Source organism: Salvelinus fontinalis, unplaced genomic scaffold (assembly GCF_029448725.1).
Source record: "Salvelinus fontinalis isolate EN_2023a unplaced genomic scaffold, ASM2944872v1 scaffold_0055, whole genome shotgun sequence".
Taxonomy (NCBI): Eukaryota; Metazoa; Chordata; class Actinopteri; order Salmoniformes; family Salmonidae; genus Salvelinus; species Salvelinus fontinalis.
Genome location: NW_026600264.1, coordinates 246,849 through 254,348, shown reverse-complemented (window position 1 = coordinate 254,348; position 7,500 = coordinate 246,849). Strand labels below are relative to the sequence as shown.

At 40.7% G+C, this 7,500-nt stretch overlaps 1 protein-coding gene across 1 annotated transcript in view; it reads left to right on the top strand.

The window, feature by feature from the left end:
• Positions 1 to 7,500, top strand: part of LOC129842588 (receptor-type tyrosine-protein phosphatase delta-like) — a 198,521-nt gene that overhangs the window by 143,332 nt on the left and 47,689 nt on the right. The window lies entirely within an intron of this gene.

The window sequence follows — 7,500 nt, the reverse complement described above, 5'->3', positions numbered from 1 at the left end:
TCCCATGTACTATGTAGTACCATGACTAGTAGTACTCCCATGTACTATGTAGTACCATGACTAGTAGTACTGGCATGTACTATGTAGTACCATAACTAGTAGTACTGTCATGTACTATGTAGTACCATAACTAGTAGTACTACCATGTACTATGTAGTACCATGACTAGTAGTACTAACATGCATTATGTAGTACCATGATATGGTCATATATGGATCAATATATAGTTATATATGGATAAATATATGGTTATATATGGGTAAATATATGGTCATATATGGATAAATATATGGTCATTATGGATAAATATATGGATAAATATATGGATCAATATATAGTTATATATGGATAAATATATGGTTATATATGGATACATATATGGTTATATATGGATAATTATATGGTCATATATGGATAAATATTTGGTCATATATGGATAAATATATGGTCATATATGGATATATATATGGTCATGTATGGATAAATATATGGTCATATATGGATAAATATATGGTCATATATAGATAAATATATTGTTATATATGGATAAATATATGGTTATATATGGATATGTATGGCTAAATATATGGTTATATATGGATAAATACATAGATAAATACATCTATATGGATAAATATATGGTCATATATGGTTAAATGTATAGTTATATATGGATAAATGTATGGTTACGTATGGATAAATATATGGTCATATATGGATAAATATATGGTTGTATATGGATAAATATATAGTTACATATGGATAAATATATGGTTATATATGGATAAATATATGGATAAATATATGGTTATATATGGATAAATATATGGTTATATATGGATAAATATATAGTTACATATGGATAAATATATGGTTATGTATGGATAAATATATGGTTATATATGGATAAATATATGGTTATATATGGATAAATATATGGATATGTATGGCTAAATATATGGCTCTGGTAGTACCATGCTAATACTAACAATAATACTAATATTGTAGTATTACCATGTACTATATAGTACCATTTTAATAGCAGTACTAATACTGTGGTAGTAATGTACTGTAGTGCTGTGTGGTAGCTGCTGCCATGTCTCTTTTTCAACTCTCTCTCTCTCTCTCTCTCTCTCTCTCTCTCTCTGACCTGTTTCAGATGCCCTCTTATTTCTTCTCCAAGGCAAGACATCCCTCTCTCCTTCCCTCCTTTACCCTCCCCCTATCCCTCTCTCCTTCCCTCCCTCCTTCCTTCCCTCCCCCTATCCCTCCCTCCTTCCCTCCCTCCTTTACCCTCCCCCTATCCCTCTCTCATTCCCTCCCTCCTTTACCCTCCCCCTATCCCTCTCTCCTTCCCTCCCCCTATCCCCCTCTCCTTCCCTCCCTCCTTTACCCTCCTCCTATCCCCCTCTCCTTCCCTCCCTCCTTTACCCTCCCCCTATCACTCTCTCCTTCCCTCCTTCCTTCCCTCCCCCTAATCCCTCTCTCCTTCCCTCCTTCCTTCCCTCCCCCTATCCCTCTCTCCTTCCCTCCCTCCTTTACCCTCCCCCTATCCCTCTCTCCTTCCTTCCCTCCCTCCTTTACCCTCCCCCTATCCCTCTCTCCTTCCTTCCCTCCCTCCTTTACCCTCCCCCTATCACTCTCTCCTTCCCTCCTTCCTTCCCTCCCCCTAATCCCTCTCTCCTTCCCTCCTTCCTTCCCTCCCCCTATCCCTCTCTCCTTCCCTCCCTCCTTTACCCGTCCCCTATCCCTCCCTCCTTCCCTCCCTCCTTTACCCTCCCCCTATCCCTCTCTCCTTCCCTCCCTCCTTTACCCTCCCCCTATCCCTCTCTCCTTCCTTCCCTCCCTCCTTTACCCTTCCCCTATCCCCCTCTCCTTCCCTCCCCCTATCCCTCTCTCCTTCCCTCCCTCCTTTACCCATCCCCTATCCCTCTCTCCTTCCCTCCTTCCTTCCCTCCCCCTATCCCTCTCTCCTTCCCTCCCTCCTTTACCCTCCCCCTATTCCTCTCTCCTTCCCTCCCTCCTTTGCCCTCCCCCTATCCCTCTCTCCTTCCCTCCCTCCTTTACCCTCCCCCTATCCCTCTCTCCTTCCCTCCCTCCCTCCTTTACCCTCCCCCTATCCCTCTCTCCTTCCCACCACCACCCCTCTCTCCCTTTACTCTCTTACTTCATTTCTGCTCACATGGTTTTCTGATCAAACACTATATTATTTTCTGTCTGGTTTTTAAAACACACTGAGAATGACTGAAATGCTCCTCCTCTAAAAACCACTTTTCGAGACTGAACAAAATGCACGTTGTCCACTAAGTTCACGTTGCATGTTGTGTGTGTTGTGCTCTTTGGATCTCGTCTCAAGGACGGGTCTACTTCCATTTCAGTTCAGTCCGTTCCTCTTCAAGAAGAAGATTTAGTACCATTTATTATCAATTTCATTTTGTTATTTCTTCTCAAGTCTCCAATTGGGATTTCAGTTCCTGTCCTGAATTGGCTGAATAGAAATGAAACTGACCCCCCAAAACGTTTGTCTGTTTAATCTAGACTGTAGCCACTAGTCATCCATGTTAGGTAGCTACTGTATATTACATCTAGACTGTAGCCACTAGTCATCCATGTTAGGCAGCTACTGTATATTACATCTAGACTGTAGCCACTAGTCATCCATGTTAGGTAGCTACTGTATATTACATCTAGACTGTAGCCACTAGTCATCCATGTTAGGCAGCTACTGTATATTACATCTAGACTGTAGCCACTAGTCATCCATGTTAGGTAGCTACTGTATATTACATCTAGACTGTAGCCACTAGTCATCCATGTTAGGTAGCTACTGTATATTACATCTAGACTGTAGCCACTAGTCATCCATGTTAGGTTAGGTAGCTACTGTATATTACATCTAGACTGTAGCCACTAGTCATCCATGTTAGGTAGCTACTGTATATTACATCTAGACTGTAGCCACTAGTCATCCAGGTTAGGTTAGGTAGCTACTGTATATTACATCTAGACTGTAGCCACTAGTCATCCATGTTAGGTAGCTACTGTATATTACATCTAGACTGTAGCCACTAGTCATCCATGTTAGGTTAGGTAGCTACTGTATATTACATCTAGACTGTAGCCACTAGTCATCCATGTTAGGTAGCTACTGTATATTACATCTAGACTGTAGCCACTAGTCATCCATGTTAGGTTAGGCAGCTACTGTATATTACATCTAGACTGTAGCCACTAGTCATCCATGTTAGGTTAGGCAGCTACTGTATATTACATCTAGACTGTAGCCACTAGTCATCCATGTTAGGTAGCTACTGTATATTACATCTAGACTGTAGCCACGAGTCATCCATGTTAGGTAGCTACTGTATATTACATCTAGACTGTAGCCACTAGTCATCCATGTTAGGCAGCTACTGTATATTACATCTAGACTGTAGCCACTAGTCATCCATGTTAGGTTAGGTAGCTACTGTATATTACATCTAGACTGTAGCCACTAGTCATCCATGTTAGGTTAGGTAGCTCCTGTATATTACATATAGACTGTAGCCACTAGTCATCCATGTTAGGCAGCTACTGTATATTACATCTAGACTGTAGCCACTAGTCATCCATGTTAGGTTAGGCAGCTACTGTATATTACATCTAGACTGTAGCCACTAGTCATCCATGTTAGGTAGCTACTGTATATTACATCTAGACTGTAGCCACTAGTCATCCATGTTAGGTAGCTACTGTATATTACATCTAGACTGTAGCCACTAGTCATCCATGTTAGGTAGCTACTGTATATTACATCTAGACTGTAGCCACTAGTCATCCATGTTAGGTAGCTACTGTATATTACATCTAGACTGTAGCCACTAGTCATCCATGTTAGGTTAGGCAGCTACTGTATATTACATCTAGACTGTAGCCACTAGTCATCCATGTTAGGTTAGGCAGCTACTGTATATTACATCTAGACTGTAGCCACTAGTCATCCATGTTAGGTAGCTACTGTATATTACATCTAGACTGTAGCCACTAGTCATCCATGTTAGGTAGCTACTGTATATTACATCTAGACTGTAGCCACTAGTCATCCATGTTAGGTAGCTACTGTATATTACATCTAGACTGTAGCCACTAGTCATCCATGTTAGGTTAGGTAGCTACTGTATATTACATCTAGACTGTAGACACTAGTCATCCATGTTAGGTAGCTACTGTATATTACATCTAGACTGTAGACACTAGTCATCCATGTTAGGTAGCTACTGTATATTACATCTAGACTGTAGCCACTAGTCATCCATGTTAGGTAGCTACTGTATATTACATCTAGACTGTAGACACTAGTCATCCATGTTAGGTTAGGCAGCTACTGTATATTACATCTAGACTGTAGCCACTAGTCATCCATGTTAGATTAGGCAGCTACTGTATATTACATCTAGACTGTAGCCACTAGTCATCCATGTTAGGTAGCTACTGTATATTACATCTAGACTGTAGCCACTAGTCATCCATGTTAGGTAGCTACTGTATATTACATCTAGACTGTAGCCACTAGTCATCCATGTTAGGTAGCTACTGTATATTACATCTAGACTGTAGCCACTAGTCATCCATGTTAGGTTAGGTAGCTACTGTATATTACATCTAGACTGTAGCCACTAGTCATCCATGTTAGGTAGCTACTGTATATTACATCTAGACTGTAGCCACTAGTCATCCATGTTAGGTTAGGTAGCTACTGTATATTACATCTAGACTGTAGCCACTAGTCATCCATGTTAGGTAGCTACTGTATATTACATCTAGACTGTAGCCACTAGTCATCCATGTTTGGCAGCTACTGTATATTACATCTAGACTGTAGCCAATAGTCATCCATGTTAGGTTAGGCAGCTACTGTATATTACATCTAGACTGTAGCCACTAGTCATCCATGTTAGGCAGCTACTGTATATTACATCTAGACTGTAGACACTAGTCATCCATGTTAGGTAGCTACTGTATATTACATCTAGACTGTAGACACTAGTCATCCATGTTAGGTTAGGCAGCTACTGTATATTACATCTAGACTGTAGCCACTAGTCATCCATGTTAGGTAGCTACTGTATATTACATCTAGACTGTAGCCACTAGTCATCCATGTTAGGTTAGGTAGCTACTGTATATTACATCTAGACTGTAGCCACTAGTCATCCATGTTAGGTAGCTACTGTATATTACATCTAGACTGTAGCCACTAGTCATCCATGTTAGGTTAGGTAGCTACTGTATATTACATCTAGACTGTAGCCACTAGTCATCCATGTTAGGTAGCTACTGTATATTACATCTAGACTGTAGCCACTAGTCATCCATGTTTGGCAGCTACTGTATATTACATCTAGACTGTAGCCAATAGTCATCCATGTTAGGTTAGGCAGCTACTGTATATTACATCTAGACTGTAGCCACTAGTCATCCATGTTAGGCAGCTACTGTATATTACATCTAGACTGTAGACACTAGTCATCCATGTTAGGTAGCTACTGTATATTACATCTAGACTGTAGACACTAGTCATCCATGTTAGGTTAGGCAGCTACTGTATATTACATCTAGACTGTAGCCACTAGTCATCCATGTTAGGTTAGGCAGCTACTGTATATTACATCTAGACTATATTACATAGCTAATAGTACATTAAGGAGCTGCACTAGTATCAGACTATCAGACTATTAGACTGGACCATATCGCCTCAGTACATTAGCATCAGACTATATTAGACTGGACCATATCCCCTCAGTACATTAGTATCAGACTATATTAGACTATTAGACTGGACCATATCGCTTCAGTACATTAGTATCAGACTATATTAGACTATTAGACTGGACCATATCGCCTCAGTACATTAGTATCAGACTATATTAGACTGGACCATATCCCCTCAGTACATTAGCATCAGACTATATTAGACTATTAGACTGGACCATATCACCTCAGTACATTAGTATCAGACTATATTAGACTATTAGACTCGACCATATCCCCTTAGTACATTAGTATCAGACTATATTAGACTATTAGACTGGACCATATCACCTCAGTACATTAGCATCAGACTATATTAGACTATTAGACTGGACCATATCCCCTCAGTACATTAGTATCAGACTATATTAGACTATTAGACTGGACCATATCCCCTCAGTACATTAGTATCAGACTATATTAGACTATTAGACTGGACCATATCCCCTCAGTACATTAGTATCAGACTATATTAGACTATTAGACTGGACCATATCGCCTCAGTACATTAGTATCAGACTATATTAGACTATTAGACTGGACTATATCCCTTCAGTACATTAGCATCAGACTATATTAGACTATTAGACTGGACTATATCCCTTCAGTACATTAGTATCAGACTATATTAGACTATTAGACTGGACCATATCCCCTCAGTACATTAGTATCAGACTATTAGACTATTAGACTGGACCATATCCCCTCAGTACATTAGTATCAGACTATATTAGACTATTAGACTGGACCATATCCCCTCAGTACATTAGTATCAGTCTACATAGACAGTAGGGAGCTACAATGTGCTATATTTACTCCAGTCATTCCCTGGTGTGTAACTCAGCTTCTCAGTAGAAATGCTATGGTCACATCCCATTTGTCACCCTATTCCCTATATAGTGCACTACTTTTGACCAGAGCCCTATGTCCCTGCAATAGACTAGTGTCCTGTCCAGGGAGTGTACTGGTACATCAAGCTGTCTCACTACAGAAACAGGAGATAGACTAGTGTCCTGTCCAGGGGGTGTCCTGGTACATCAAGCTGTCTCACTACAGTAACAGGAGATAGACTAGTGTCCTGTCCAGGGGGTGTCCTGGTACATCAAGCTGTCTCACTACAGTAACAGGAGATAGACTAGTGTCCTGTCCAGGGGGTGTCCTGGTACATCAAGCTGTCTCACTACAGAAACAGGATATAGACTAGTGTCCTGTCCAGGGGGTGTCCTGGTACATCAAGCTGCCTCACTACAGAAACAGGAGATATACTAGTGTCCTGTCCAGCGTCTCAGCCCTGTGGAAATCAGTACAGTATAAAGTTATATTATTATCCCAGCGTCTCATGGAAAGAGAACAGATAATTACAGAGTAGCAATGGCCAGAAACACCAGAATCCAGTCTGGACGAGTGGAATGCAGAGCAGGCCTCCCCACTGGCTTTGATGTGAAACTGGATGGATCAGCTCATCCACATCGTTTGGTTTGGCCTGATTCTGCCATGGGCTCTCCAGGGGATTTCTGTGGTTTCTGAGGCTGGAAAAGAACTACAAATATGTCTGCTTGTTATGTGGGATTTTATATGGTGCGGTGCTAAAGCATGCTGGGGTTTGGTGTTTGCATATTTGTAGAGGTTAGCACAACATCCTGTGACCACTTAGAGCTAGTTCAGTGTCTGATAGATAACTTAGAATAACACCTGTCTGTCTCTCAC